Source organism: Pithys albifrons, chromosome 22 (genome assembly GCF_047495875.1).
Source record: "Pithys albifrons albifrons isolate INPA30051 chromosome 22, PitAlb_v1, whole genome shotgun sequence".
Taxonomy (NCBI): Eukaryota; Metazoa; Chordata; class Aves; order Passeriformes; family Thamnophilidae; genus Pithys; species Pithys albifrons.
Window position 1 is genome coordinate 6,038,630 of NC_092479.1, and position 15,343 is coordinate 6,053,972.

A 15,343-nucleotide genomic window follows, 5' to 3' on the forward strand; every position below is an offset into this window, starting at 1 on the left:
TAGATAGAAAAGCAAATTTCTCCTTGTATTTGGAGGTGTTTCAAACTTCACCCCAGGTCTGGTGTGTGTGGCATCATGGAAAGTTTAGAGCCAAGGCTGAATTCCCAGTGTGGATTCTGAACTCACAGAAGCCCCTGGGTGCCAGTTGTTGTTCTGTTAGTTGCTCAATAAGACAGTGAACCCCTTGAGGAAAGTCCCTTTAAATGGGGAAATATCAGGCTTTAAACTTTCACTCCAACTGCTTTATCAGCACTAATGGAAAAATATTCCTTACAAGGTTACTTAAAGGATGAGCTACATGTGTGTATTTACTGCAGAACCTGATTTCTAAGATTATTATAAAAATTCCCTTTATTGCTATTATATTATTTTCCAGGAGCACCAAAGCACTTTAAAAAGCCAAGCTACAGGTTGTAAATTTAATGGTACAGCACCAAATGTAAACACCCAACACTCACCTGAGTACCAGGAAAACCAGAACAATCCCCAGCATATGGAAAAGGGCTGATACAATCCTGGTTGAAGGAAAAAAGCACCAAACCCCTGCTCTTCTGGCTCTCTCAGTATAAATAGAAGGGGCAAAAAGGAGAATTGGTGGTTGGTAAGTGTATAAACAGGCTCAGGCCAACCTTAAAACCTGTATATGTTTCAAGGTTAGAAGATGAAGAACAAACAGAAACAATCAGAGCAGAGGTTGCTCCCAGCAGAGTTCTGTATTTGGTTGAACAAGTATTCATATGGGTCCCAAAACTGCATATTTGTACCACACTGTAGCATTTTATCATAGTATAAAATTATGGTGCTGACTGAAGGAACACGATCCAGGTTCAACCAACCCCAGCACTTCATCTCCCTTCTTTCCACAAACTGCCCAGGGTTAGAGGTAAATAATTTCCCTTCATTCTCCATCAGTTTCCTACGAAGTGACTTGTGAAGTCTCTCAGCAGTTCTGAAATAACTGTCCTTGAACCCATTTCAGATAAACCACCCTAATCCTCACCATAAGTAAGAAGTTCAGGCTCATCTCCCAAGGCTGTATTAGAACCTCAGGCATATGGACTTTGCTGCCTTTGTGTCCTAAATTACATGAAGACTCTCAGAACCAGTTCCCCTTACCTTAAAATCCTGCCAATTATGTTCTCTTCAGACTCAAGCAGTTTTGCTAATTTTATGCCATGTTCTCAGAAGTCGTTTAAAATAACCCTTTTGTTCCATAATAACAGGGAAACTGAAAGGAACTGTGAGAATGCAGAATGTAACTAAGGAGACTGAGCTACTCCTACTTTTTGCTCTGCTTGGCCTCACTGAGCATTTCTATTCAGTGTGCCTGTACTTATTTAATTCCTTTAATGAACAATCTTGAGATTCTGCTACCTGGGTCCTTCCTCAAAAAGCACCAGCCATGACTGTCATTCAGCTGCTGAAGAACTGGCAAGTAACAGCAGGTTGGACCAGTTCTGATCATGGTTTAAAACAATAAAAACAATATTAAAAAAAAAGAGTTTGAACAGGCTCAGGAATGAAGGTGAAATTTAAAGATTGTATAAGCTTCACTTTATTTTGGTGGAAAGTCAGGAGAAATGAGGGCTCTGAGCTGCTTTTGGGACCAAATGGAGAACTTCAAACCTGATCAGAGTCACGGGAATGTCTCTGTGATATCTCCAGGTTTAACAGAGTGAACTCTACAGCAATCAAAGGATACAAAGGAGTCAAAGTATTATGGGCTGGGAAGCAGTGCTGGTGTGATTCTGAAATATGAGGTGGCCCTTTGAATTATTATTTTGAGTAAGTCTATTAGAAACACTTACCTGAAGCCACAAGTAGAGGAAGAGGCAAAGCATAATAATTTATTCCTTGAGCAGTGTTCTCACTGCCCCTGAGGAGCTGTGCAATTCTGAGCAGTGCTGGGCTTCACCCTTTTTACAAAGCATAATTTATACCTTTATGGTGACAGCCCTTCAGAAATCAGGAGCATCAGTTACCATAAGAATCATGTCATATATTCACTCAGATAATAGTATGTAAATTTTTATTGTAACAATGCTATTTGTATGCAAAAAAAAATTTAATAAAGTACTTTATAAAGTGGAACATCTAATTCAGGATGCTCCCTACAAAGGGGTTAACACCAGCTGGTTGAGAAAAAGGTACAAGGCATTTTGCAATTGAGAACTATGGAGCAATCTGCTTAGAGAGGTTTGCTTTAGGTCTGGCCTAAGTTTCAGGAGAAAAACTGGTATTTTTGTTTGAGCTGAGCTAGTCCTGACCTATGGGAAAATCTTGGCTTTGAGAAATTTCACCATTTGGTGAAATTCTGTGAGTTACATCTATTTCAGATATTTTAATTTTCAGCTACCAAGGGGCCTTACAAAAACCATAATATTTGGGTTTGTTAGTTGTCTATATTGGATCCTCAGGTTTTAGCAGATATTTTCAGCTAAACTTTTAGTTACAAACAGTATTTTTGTGGTGTACAGAGGCAAATAAAGTCATATATGGAATGAATAGATCCATTTATTTCTGGTGCTCTGCACACTTGTCCACTGAACACAACAAACAAGGAGAGTTTGTGTATCTGTGTGCACATATAAAAAAAAAGATTTTAAATTGAAAAGAACTAAAAAAAATTAAAATAAATCATGTGCAGGAGCTTCCAGCATCAGGACACCCCACAGAGCTGCAACAGCAACGTGAGATTCTTCTGACAGATTTTAAAATGCAGCAAAACTGATTTGCCTGATGGGATTTACAAACCAAAGCAAAGCAAACCCCACCTGGAACAACCTTCCCCTCTGCAAACAAACACTTCCAGTCCTCACAATCCCCCTTCAGAACAGCAGTTTAACTGTTCATCAATCAAACATTTCACTGCAGAATAAGATGTAACAAAGTCAGTGGGTCAGAAACAGGAACTATTGCACCAGTTGCATCTTTACCATAAAGGGTGTGGTGAAAGAATTAACTGTGTGTAGATGTGGGAGAAACACACTGGGCTGGTCCAGTTTCTTTACCCAAATTCCATGGATTTGAAGACATGGCAGAGCACAAACCTGTGGGCAGAAACACCCATTAGCTCTCATAAAATAGAGAAGGCATAAAAATTAGAATGCAAGAGAAAAATTAGAGATTCTTGGGAGAGGACAAGGTCTGAATGTGTAGTTTATTTTAACCACCTCACATGTAGGTACCACAACTGTCCCACTACTAAAAGCATGTAAGAGAAACATAAGAAAGAAAAGCAGTAAGTATTTGCATGTGCAATGAGCAAAAAGCATGCATTGGTTTCTAATGATATCCTTTGTAATTATACCTTTTATAATGATATAATGTATAAATATACAATTTATAATGATATATTTTATATAATTAATTCACATAAATCTTCTAGCCCAATAACAAAATCTCAACACCACCACTTTCTAGAAGTAACAAAATGAGATTTACTGTTTGTTGTGAACTTCAGAATGTTATTTTTGTTTGTTACACAGATTTTTTTCTGTATGATCCAGCACTAGCTGAAAAATTTATACAAAATCTCCTAAGACTGATGAATTTTCCTTTGCAAAACATGGATTTTTCACTTTCTTTTTCTTTAATCCTTTATGTAAAATACTTTTTTTTTTACTGATGTAGGAAGTAGTCATTCTTTTCCACACAAATTGTGGTGTTTTCCCAAGAGGGTATTTCAATCTCTGTTAAGCCTAAAAGCAATCTCTAACTAAAAAAATAAAAATTAAAAAACCCAAACATGTAACTTGCCTCCTATAAATCTCCCTGAGATTTTATGACTTAAATATTGTGTGTAACTGCTTTAGAAAGCTCCAGCAAACTTTGCAAAGATCTAATTAACTCGTGGTGTTTCTTAAGCTCTCAGATTTAATCAGCACTTTCCAGATGGGAATGTTGGGTGACTCCCTGGCCTAAGAACATTGACATTCCCATCTGCATCCATGTGGTTCCATGGATTTTAGTGGGGTAATTCCTGTCCACAATGCACATGTATTTCTTTTAGGGGTGGAATAGAAACTATTTCCCCATATAAGGAGTTTGGGACAATAATTCACTAATTTAATGTCAGGAAAATTCCTATTTTGTTATTTGTGCATCTCAGGGTGACAAATCAAAGCTCTGGTGCATCACACAGGTGATTTAAAAACAAACATTTCATTATTACAAAACAAAGGTTTAACCACACCAGGATCTAATAGTTTTTCATAACAGACAACCTGAATTAATGGTCAACCCACTTTCCAACAGTTTAATTGGCAAACCTGCTCCTTCCCTCACTAATTACAGGTAACCACCTCCCTTCAGAAAGCATCACAGCAAGGAACAGTTTGGTTTCCATTCTGGAGAAGCAAAAATCTACTAAAGGGAGAGTTTGCAGAAAAACTATTGACCTCTAATCTTTTTTTTGTTGTGTTTTGTGGTGGGTTTAAATTATTTTATTACAACATATTCTTTCTGGAGAGGCTTTAATTCAAAATTTGCTATAATGCTGTGGGCTGTTTTACTTTTTGTTACAAGCTTACTTAGGTAGGCAGGTAATCTCCTAACAAATAAAGGGGAAAACCCCTCAGATTTAGCCTGTTGATGGGGGGAGAGTGATGCAATTCTGTAGCAATACTTACTTTCCAACATTAATGAGGTCTCAGTCTGTGAGTTCTGGTGTGACATGTTCATTCCACCTTGGCAACACCTCTCCTGCCTGGTTTACATGAGGCTCAGTCTGTAAGACAGAAATTGCATTTTTTATCCTCTCTAATTCCCTTTTTCTGTCTCTTTTGTGCAAACCCTTCCAGAGCAGCACTGAATGGTGCAAGAACACGAGACAAGGGTCTGGAGATTTCGGCTGTGTGAGCACCTTTAATAACACACTGGGGAAACAGGAGCTCTAAACTATGGAATTGCCATTCCTTGGGTTCCTGAGGGAAGGATTCCAGAATCCTGGAATCGCTGGGGTTGGAACAATCCTGCCCAGGCAGGGCCTCTGGAGCAGGGGACACAGAACAAACCCAGGTGGGCTGGGATGTCTGTCCAGAGGGGGAGGCTCCACACCCTTCCTGGGCAGCTGCTCCAGGCTCTGCCACCTCTGAGTAACGTTCTTCCTCATACTGAGGTGAAACTTATTGTTTTATGGCCATTACTCCTTGTGCTGTCGCTGGGCACCACTGAGCAGCCGGGCACCCCCTTGGAGACATTTGTGTGTGTCCATGAGATCCCCTCAGCCTCCTCTGGACCACACAGGCCCATCTCCCGGGGCCTCCCCTCACACGAGGGTGACACGAGGATATTTTATTGCTTTCCAGCCTCCCCGAGCAGCACTTCCAGGCCTGTGGCCCTCACTCCCCGGTGAGGGGCTGTGCCTTTCGCTGCTCCCTGAGCCTCTCCCCTCACACGCTGCCATTTCTGGGGCTTGTTCCGTGCCTGGTTGTGTCCGCGCCGGGCGCTCCCAGCCGCGCTCGTGGCCTGCAGGGCCGCGGGGGCCGCCACGCACCCTCCACGCTCCGCCCGCCCGCGCCCTTTGTTCGCGCTGAGGGGGCGGGAGCGCGGGAAGGGAGGGGGGGGCGGCGTCGGGAGCGCGCGGGAAACGGGGGGGCGCGGGAAAGGGGGCGCGGGAAACGCGCCGAGAGCGCGCGGGACAGGAAAGGGGGGGACGCCGGGAGCGCGCGGGAAAGGGGGAGGAAAGGAAGGAAAGGGGGAACGCCGGGAGCGCGCGGGAAAGGGGGAGGAAGGGAAGGAAAGGGGGAGGAAGAGAAGAGGGAACGTCGGGAGCGCGCGCGCCGCCGCCGCCCCGCCTCGAGGGGCCCGAAGGGCGTTGCCTCTCGCGGGAACGCGCGCACCGCCAGGCCACCGGGAGCGCGCACACACCGCCCGGCCCGGCCGCGCCGAGCTGGGCTGGGCTGGGTTGAATTGGCGGCGGTGGAGCCTCTCCGGTGAGAGAAGGAGGAGGAGGAGGCTCGGGGGGCTGCGCGGGGCCGCCTCCGGTGAGAGCAGGCTCGGCGAGGAACGGCCGGCGGGGCGGGAACGGACCGGGGTTTCCCGGGCGGGCAGCACGGGCGGGGCGGAGGGAGGAGAAGGAGGAGGAGGAGGAGGAGGAGGGAGGGAGAGAGGAAGGAGGAGGAGGGAGGGAAGTTTGCCGCGCCCAGGCTGCCGCTGCCCGATGGCTGCGGGGAGCTGAGCGGGCTGAGGAGGAGCCGAGCCCCAGCGACACCCCCTTTCCTTGCCGCGGGTCCCTCCCTTCCCGCTCGGCTCTGCCGCCTTCCCCGGGACCCGCCGGGCGCAGCGCGGGCGGCTCCCCCCGCTCCTCCGCCGCCCTTCCCTTGCCTCCGCAGGCCGGCGGGACGCGGCGGGCCCGGCCCGGTTCATGAGCAGCGGCCGGCGGGGCAGGTAACCCGGCGGGAGGGGCGCGGGGGGTCCCTGCGAGCGGCGCTGCCCGCCCGGCCCCACCCCGGGGCCATCTTCGCTCGGCTCCCCCTCCGCCTTCCCCTCCCCCGCGCTTCCTCCTTCTCCTGCCGCACTTCTCCTTTTCCTCCGCTCCCTTTTCCCCCCCTCCCCTTTTTTCTCCCCCTCTTTTTTATCCCACTTTTCCCCCCCCCTCCTTTTCTCCCCTCTCCTTTTTTCCCCCTCCTTTTCCCCGCTCTCCTTTTTCCCCCCTTCTTCTTCTCCCCCTTTTATCCCTCCCTCTCTTTTTTCCCCTATCCCTTTTTCCTCCTTTTCCTCCCTCTCCCTTTTCTCCCCTCCCCTTTTTTCCCCTTTTCCTTCTCTCCTTTCCCCCCTCTCCTTTTTCTCCTTTTTCTCCTTTTCCCCCCTTTCTCTTCCCCCCTTTCCCTCTGTCCCCTTTCCCCCTCTCCTTCTTCTCCCCTTTTCCTTCTCTCCTTCTTCTCCCCTTTCCCCCCTCTCCTTCTTCTCCCCTTCCCCCCTCTCCTTCTTCTCCCCTTTTCCTTCTCTTCTTCTTCTCCCCTTTTCCTTCTCTTCTTCTTCTCCCCTTTTCAGTCTCTCCTTCTTCTCCCCTTTTCCTCCTCTCCTTTCCCCCCCTCTCCTCTTTCCCCGCCGCCTCCTCGGGGCTTCGGCCTCCCCAAAAAAAGAAGTGTGTTTGTGGCTGGAGGAGGAGGAGGGGAATAAAAAAAAAAGGTGGGGGTGGGACTGATTCCCTGATTCCCTCCCGGAGGCTTCCAGGCGAAAAGGGAGGAGACCTCGCATCTTGCGGGGTTCCATTTTTAATTGCAATTACGCCGTGGTGGTCCCTGCTAGACGGGTTGGGGGGTAGTGTCTTTTTTTAAGATTAAAATTAAAAAGAGGGGCGAGTTCCCCCAGCGATCCAGGCGGCAGAGGGAATATTCGGAGAGAGATTCAAGGAGGAAAGGGAAGGGGAAAAAAAAGCAATGGTGTGGCTGCTGTAATGGTGGAAAACTGATTAAGAGGAGCCGGGGGTGAGACAAGCAGGGTAAGGCTGGTCCAGCACCCCGGGCTGGCAGATGGGGCTCCTGCTGGGTGTGCTGGGCGAGGGAGGGCTGGGGAAGGGTTTGTTCTCGTTATATCCGAGCCTTGGATGGGTTTAGATCGTGTATTTTTATTTTCCCCCCCGTGTATTACGGTGCTGAATATTTTTGTGTGCCCGTAGCAGCGATGAGGAGGATCATGGAGGGTGTTTGCTACAATAGGAAGATGGAGTTTCCTCCTCGGAAATGTTGCTTGAAATATTATTTCAATTTGTAGCTTTGGGGATTTCAGCATTGATTTTTTTTTAATCCATGCAAGGGGTATTGAAACGTGTAGGATTTTTAATCCTACAGTTTTATAGGGAATGAAGATGTGTAAAGCCTTCCATGTAAATGTGAGAGAGACAGGGCGTTTTATTAACAAAAAAATCCTGTCCGGGAGAAAATCAGAATGATGTAGAGGTTGTAAGATGTCGATTTATCATTGCTGGAGATGAAGTGAAATTTTAACGAATGTGGTTGTCCATTATTCTCTACCAAAGTCGTGGTGGGACTCGTTGTTTTAGGGCATCCTTTGTAGGGTTCGACTGCCACGTTATTATGTATTGTCTGCACAGGAGGAAATAGGAAGGGACTGTAAATGTAGGGCTTATTGGAGCAGCTTCTGACAATGCTGGCCTCAACTTGGAGAGGTGCTTTGAGACTGAAAAACTGCACATTTTGCTGCTGTAGAATATCCACCCCTCATCCTGAGAGTTTGATCCCTTATTTTGTCTGCTCTGGACACAAGGATGTGAATACAAAATTACGTGTATGTGAAATACGTGTGAGGAAGCCAAGATGATACATTAACCCCTAAATTCGCCCTAAATGTAACAGATCCGAATTTCTTTGCTTTAAGGAGAGGAGGAGAAGGAGCGATAATGGTGTGGTTGTTCGGTGGCCGCGGATCAGGCAGAGAGTGTGGTTGATTTTCTCCTCGCTGGGAATGAATGGATCTCTCTGTGCCTGGGCCCAGGAGCTGCAACAAGATGGCGTTTGCAGCAAGGCAGCTCTCAGTTTTCAACTCCTCCTCACCACAGCTTTGCCAAACTACAGCTTATTTCGTAATTGGGTTGTAGATTTTACTTTCTCCTTCTCTTTGCTTTGCTTCTCTTCTGGGCTGGGGGTAGGAGGAGCAGTTTGGATGATTCCTGCGAGAAATCTGTGAGGTTTCGGGGGTTTTTTTCCTTATTTTTTGTGAGCTTCTCCAGATAGGAACTAGGTGGGAGGAGTAAATAGTTGTATTGAAATGCTCACAGAGGCTCTCGCTGGTTAAAGGGGTGACACGATTTTCGTTTCTACCTTGCAGTGCCTGCTTAATGCCATGAAAATGCTTCTGGCTTTTGTTAAGCCTGTTGCTGAAAAACAGTTTTTAAGCCCAGAGCACAGGTATACAAAGGCTCTGCCAGGCTGTGTGCTGGTGCTGGGGGTCTCAGCCCATCAGGGCAGACCCTGTGCACACACAGGTGTCCTCCTGTAACACAGGAGAGTCTCCAGGCTCTGTGCTGGTGCCCATCAGAGCACACCCTGTGCACTCAGATATCCTCCTGTAACACAGGAGAGTCTCCAGGCTCTGTGCTGGTGCCCATCAGAGCAGAGCCTGTACACACTCGGGTATCCTCCTCTAACACAGGAGAGTCTCCAGGCTCTGTGCTGGTGTTGGGGGTCTCAGCCCATCACAGCACACCCTGTGCACACTCAGGTATCGTCCTGTAACACAGGAGACTCTCATCTGCTCCAAGATGCTGAGTTGAAGGCTTTGAAGGTTTCTTTTGACCCAGAATTATTCATGGAATCATAGAATCAGCTGGGTTGGAAGAGAACTCTGAGATCATCAAGTCCAACCCTTGATCCAACCCCACTGTGCTCACCAGATCATGGCACTCAGTGCCACGTCCAGTCTCATCTTGAACACCTCCAGGGTCGGAGAATCCACCCCTTCTCTGGGCAGCCCATTCCAATGCCTGAGCACTCTCTCTGGAAAGAATTTCTTCCTGATATCCAACCTAAACCTCCCCTGGCAGAGCTTAAGCTGTGCCCTCTTGTTCTCCTGCTGGCTGCCTGAGAGAAGAGACCAATCCCCACCTGGCTACAACATCCCTTAAGGGAGTTCTAGGCAGTGTTAAGGTCCCTCCTGAGCCTCCTCTTCTCCAGGCTGAACACCCCCAGCTCCCTCAGCCTCTCCCCACAGCACTTGTGCTCCAGTCCCTTCTCCAGCCTCGTTGCCATCCTTTAGGTAACTGTTCCTTTAATGAGCAACAATGAGAAAGGTTTAGGGGATGTTAACACAGCTCTGTGTCTAAAGTATTCTATTTTTAAATGACATTACAAATTTCTAACGCCTTTTATGTGTGTTTTTGAGTAACTTTTAAGAAAAACGGACTTTCGATTTGTAACTTTTGTGGTTTTTCACTGCAGTGCCAAACTCCTTAACTTTGGTAGCCTGAATAAAACAGCTTGGTTAATATTTGATATACTGGACTCAGCCTTACAACAATGCACTTCCCAGCAAGAAAAATAAGAAATGCTTGTTATGTCTCCTGTATTCAAATGACCTCCAACCCTTGGGTAATATCAACCTTTTTTCATACTGTTTATCTATGACTTAATGTATAATCAGTTGTTTGTTAGTTTATTGTAGCCCAGCTGTGGTTCATGCAGAAGGAAACTGGGAAGCAGAAGAGCTCATTTTCTGTTCAGGCTTGTAGTGGTGGTGATTTTTTAAATTAAAAAAAAAAAAGCTAAAATTAGCTGAGTGTGTTTTTCTCCACTGGTGTCTCGAGAACAGTTTTTTTTAATGAACACTGTCCACATAAACATCCATTTGATGTTAATGTGCTGTTGAACTTGAAATTACTTGTGCAATTTTTTTGTTGTTACTACTACTTTGGCCTTTCAGTACAGGATCAGAAAGGAGCAGAGGGAAGTGAGATTCTGTTTTGGGTAAGATAAATTACATTTATCCTTGTTGAGTCCTTGCAGCTGCTCAGTCAGTACGTAGCAAGCATCCTACCATGAAATCTTTGACAACAGGGTAAATTAAAATTCCACAGGAAATCTTGGCAGAACAGGTTTTAAATCACCTCCATACCTCATGGAAATCTGAAGATGTTGTATTTGGAATTAATGAGAATTCTACTTGTGTAAGTAATCACTGGAGTTTTGTGTAATTAGGGAGTGTGTAGATTTTTTGTAGCATATTCTTAATATCATCCAAGAAAAAAATTAAAACTAGAACCATTAAACCAGTTTACTTAGAATAAAAAAATCCTTCAACTAGTGCAATTAATTTCAAGGTCCTTTAATAGAAATATATATACCTTTTGTGTTTGTAGGAAGCCTTTTCCTGAAATGAAGCAAGACCTTGGCTGCAAAGTGTAACAACTTCCTGGTGCTTTGGAGCCTTGGGTTGGTCATGTGGAAAACAACTAAACTGTTTCTTCTTAAATAGTTACTTAGTTATGATTTCTCAATCCCTGTGAAACCAGATGCCAATTCATCTGAAACTCCTGTTGTAGGTCCCTGCCAGGCCTGGAGCTGTGGGGAGGGATGTTAATCCAGTTCCCTTCCCCTGGTTTTATGGTCCCTGCAATAAAAACTGGGAGTTGTTTGCGCTGGGTTTGTGTCCCGCTCTCGGGCTCAGCTCGTGGCCCAGCCACTGAATTGGATTAAATTCTTACTGTCCGTGGCTTTTGGCTCTCAGCATTAGTGGATTGGTAATTGATATTCTCAATTTTAATATCCAGTTTGAGCCATATGGCCCAGCATATTGCTGCAGGAATTGCTGTTAGCGCCGCTGGGGGACTGGCAAGTGGCAGGGGGGGAATTAATTCTGCATTCAGGGGCTTCAGTTCTGCTTAGGTGAGTTGTCTTTGCACTCTCTGATGCCTTTGGTCATGCCAGAATTATGGGTGGGATCTTTTCCACGGTTATGTTGCAAAAAAAAAAAAAAAGTGTAACCTTGAAAGCAACTGGCTTGTGGTAATGAGCTGTTTGTTAAGCATGTGACTGAAGATAAAGTGGACATTTTTTGAAGGGAGTCTCTTGGTTGCTCCAAGTGCAGACTCAAAAGAATACATACTTCATTCAAAATGGTTTTTTTCTCCCCACTGATAAAGCTGGAATTAGTATTAGCCAAGGTCATGATAAAAAACAACACTCCCCCCAAGCCCCTGTGTTTCTATTTATCATAGTGGCTCAATTTATTATTTCTTCACAGGGTGTCCAAGAGTGCTGGGGATTCTGTGAGTGTGGCTTTGTTTTTCACCAAACACAAATGTATGCAGAATCCATAGATGCTTGAGCCAACTGGTAGTTGGACAGAACATGAAGAGGTTTTTAAAAGCTTTGAGCTGGCTATGAGCAGTACCTTGACTTGAGATACCAAAATAATCACTGTAAATTACTGTGCAAGGCTTCCTGGTACACACATGGACTCTCTGAGACAGGTTTTGAGGCAGAATTCTGCATTTTTAGTAAAACACTGAAGGATTTCTGAGTAGAGAGAAAGGAGATGGTCAGCCTTGGAGCAAAAATAAACACTTTAAAGCATTTTTGTGAACGTTAAGATCAGACCATCATGACCTGTCCTTTTAACACTTGACCTTCTAAAAGGTGTTCCTTGCAATTAATATTTTGTAAGACTCTCAATTTGTATTAAAGGCTTGTCCATTGCATTCCTTGGAGTGGTATAGAATGTGTTATGATTTGTTGATATCTTAAAATACAGCAGAGTATTTCTGCCTGATGGGAGGCTGCACTTGGAACCAGGGGGTGAGGTTTACCTTGCCCAGTATATTCTTAGAAATGCAGGAATTTTCTGTCTTGAACCCAGCCAGAGAGTAATGACAATATTCCTGGGTGCCATCTGGAGGGAGCTGAGCTGTGGTGTCACTGCTATGAATATTTTACTCTCTGTTACTGGGGGTGCTGCAATTAGATGCCTACATGGAAATTTTTTACGTGTTAGCCAAAAAAAAAAATTTTTTTGGGACATTATGGAAGTGCAGTTTGTAGGGAGCCCTGGAAATCAGAACTTCCAAATTCTGTCCATGGTGATTTTCAGCATTGGCCTGAAGTGGCAGAAAATAAAGATACATCCAGATGTTACACACTGACCTGGTTATTGATATTTTAGTTCACTGGGGGAGAGGAATAAAGGCTGGAGGAGGCAGTTACAGAGCAAATCTGCAGCTGGGTTTAAGTCTGGTTGAAATCCAATCCAAGTACCTCTGGCATGTTTAAAATAGAAATGCTGTAGAAGGTGTTGGAGATGTTTAGAATACCTGGCTTGGGTTTAATAAATAGGATCCCCTCTGTCAGATATTCCATGGTAATTAAGAGTTGTTGAAAACAAGGTATATTTGTCACTTGCCATATGCTAATGAAGGGAAAAGTTATTTTTTTATTTGGTGGCACTGAAGGGCTAAAATTTGATCTTCCTGTGCTGTGTCTATTTTGGAATCCTAATAATGGATAAGGGAAAATGAGGCTGAAAAGTTGAGGAAGGTGATCTGAGGGACCTTAAAGGAGACAAGATCTCAGGTGGCTCTGTCATTGAAGGTGATAAAGATGGGCTAAATCTTGGAGTTATTTTCATACATTGTATTAAGAACTTTATGAGGGAAAAATTAGTAGCAGATAATACAGTGAAGGGAGAGAAGGTGATTAAAAATCTTGTTGCCATTTTAATGAGAAATTTAGTTCATTTCTGTAAGGAGCTTGCACTGAAACTGCTTCATTAAAAATATGCATATTAATTTGTGAAGTAGAATTTCAGCTTGTCAAATCACTGCAATTTCTAAAGGTGCTGGGTGAGAAACACCTTCCAGATGTTATGAGGATTAATTGAATTGTGGATAACTAAATGTTTTCTTTCTGGGTTTGTACCTTGATCTGAGGAAGGTTTGCCCAAAATTTCATGCCAGTTTTGTTTATCATGTTTTTCTCAGATGAGAATATTTTTCATCTCTTCTTGAAAACTGCAGTAATGCCTGCCAGCACTCCCCCAAAAAAGAAAATATTAATTATCTGTAATTAGATAGATTGGATAATTTTTTTGTAGCTTTACGTAACATGGTCCTATATTAAAAGCTATGTATAGATTTTTGTCCCTATTTTCAGTTCACTCTTTTTTTTTCCTCAGCAAAAGGAAAAAAAAAAAAGAAGTAAAACCAAAATACTTCTCTCTGGAAACTCAAAGCTCTATCCAAACTCCTGTGTATCAAAGTAGATGGGAATAATTTGCCAGGTGAGGTATCAGGGATGATTTTCCTTATCTTTAGTACTAAATCAAACTGTACTGAGTATGGGGGACTAAATGAGGGATTTTGCAAGGCTTTTTTAAGAAAGGCCAAGCCCCAGAGTTGCCATCCCTGACAGTGCTTTGCTCCTGTGCCTTGTTTTCTGTTTCAGTGACCTTAATTTCTGCAGCTGATGCCAGTGATGTTCTTTGTGAGAAATAAAAAGAGTTTCTGCTGAACTCTTACAGGTGAGCTGTTAATTCTCTGCATCTCTGGTTTTTCTGCTGCTTTTCTGGCCTTGCCTGTCTTGGCCTGGATTTAGGGAACCATCTTAAAAGTGTTTTCAGGCCCACGTGCTTTGTGTTTGTCCTGACATTTCAGAGTTTATTCAAATCTGTCAATAAATAGAGATTATCTAAAATTACTTGCAAAACCACGAAGTTACTTGACAAGCTGAGTGGGGTTTGTTTTGTTTTTGTGAAATGTTGAAATGAATTTCCAGCACTGCTCTGACAGAAGAATTTTTAATTGGACACTTCAAAATTGGACTTTAAACTTCCATGGAAACTGGAGTACAACATTAATGGCCTGTGCCTTCCTGGGAGGACTTTCTCATTCCCATCTGTGCTAACACAGGGAATATTTGCCCAGCTTTCTTTTCCTGAGAGGGTTCCAGGGCAGGCTGTGGAGCTTACAGATGTTTTGGGAGGTGGTGCCCTGGTCTGCCCAGGTGTTGTGCCATGGTCTGCCCAGGTGTTGTGCCCTGCTGGGGGCTGCCCAGATGTTGTGCCATGGTCTGCCCAGGTGTTGTGCCCTGCTGGGGGCTGCCCAGGTGTTGTGCCCTGCTGGGGGCTGCCCAGGTGTTGTGCCCTGGTCTGCCCAGATGTTGTGCCCTGCTGAGGGCTGCCCAGGTGTTGTGCCCTGGTCTGCCCAGGTGTTGTGCCCTGCTGGGGGCTGCCCAGATGTTGTGCCCTGCTCTGCCCAGATGTTGTGCCCTGCTGGGGGCTGCCCAGATGTTGTGCCCTGCTGGGGGCTGCCCAGATGTTGTTTCTTGCAGCTGCCCCAGGTGTTGCTGCCCCTGTGGCATTGGTGGGAAATGTGGCTTTCAGCTGGAATTGCAGAATTTGGAGTGCCCATTGCACACTTTGACAATCAGAACACTTGGTATTCAGTCCAGCTGTTGAGAGTTTTGTAGGTATTTGAGGGATTTACTGAAACAATTGAGGGACAGGAGGTGGGTCAAAGCTCCAAGGCTAAAACCATACCCAGGGTGGGATAAATGTGCCTCTTTTGTTGATGCAGAGATTTTAGAAGTTAATGCCTTGTTGTCTTCAGGAGTGGAATCTGTGAGGCCAGGCAGAAATGTTCACTCTGGAAACAGCACTGACCACAAGTCCCTGAACTTATTTCTTAGTTTGATATATGTGCAATCCTAATATTTTCTGGTAATATGTGTGCAATCCTAATATTTTCTGGTAATATGTGTGCAATCCTAATATTTTCTGGTAATATGTGTGCAATACTGATATTTTCTGGTAAGATCTTTGTGGTGAAAACCCCAGTTCAGTAGGTGTGATTTACTCATATCTGTTCAGTTCTGTTCTATTTAACTTTGAG

General features: G+C 44.8%; 1 protein-coding gene and 1 long non-coding RNA gene across 7 annotated transcripts in view; one reads left to right on the top strand and one right to left on the bottom strand.

The window, feature by feature from the left end:
• Nucleotides 1-2,044: 2,044 nt before the first annotated feature.
• On the bottom strand, nt 2,045-6,021 carry LOC139682044 (uncharacterized). 2 transcript variants are annotated; one of them, XR_011699594.1, is made up of 3 exons: nt 5,872-6,021; nt 4,632-4,729; nt 2,045-3,050 (listed from the first exon to the last, which is right to left on the bottom strand). It is a non-coding gene; the product is annotated as an uncharacterized lncRNA (long non-coding RNA). The 2 variants fall into 2 exon arrangements; XR_011699593.1 differs by lacking the exon at nt 5,872-6,021 and adding an exon at nt 5,428-5,829.
• GNB1 (G protein subunit beta 1) overlaps nt 5,763-15,343 on the top strand; it is a 38,491-nt gene continuing 28,910 nt past the window's right edge. Inside the window, exons 1-2 of one of the 5 annotated variants that reach the window (XM_071575994.1) lie at nt 13,630-13,734; nt 13,899-13,974. The gene's annotated coding sequence lies outside the window, so the exon portion shown is untranslated. Of the gene's footprint in view, nt 5,988-6,110; nt 6,391-7,184; nt 7,448-13,629; nt 13,735-13,898; nt 13,975-15,343 lie in introns of those variants that run through there. The other 4 variants (XM_071575996.1, XM_071575995.1, XM_071575992.1 and 1 more) reach the window with 4 other exon arrangements.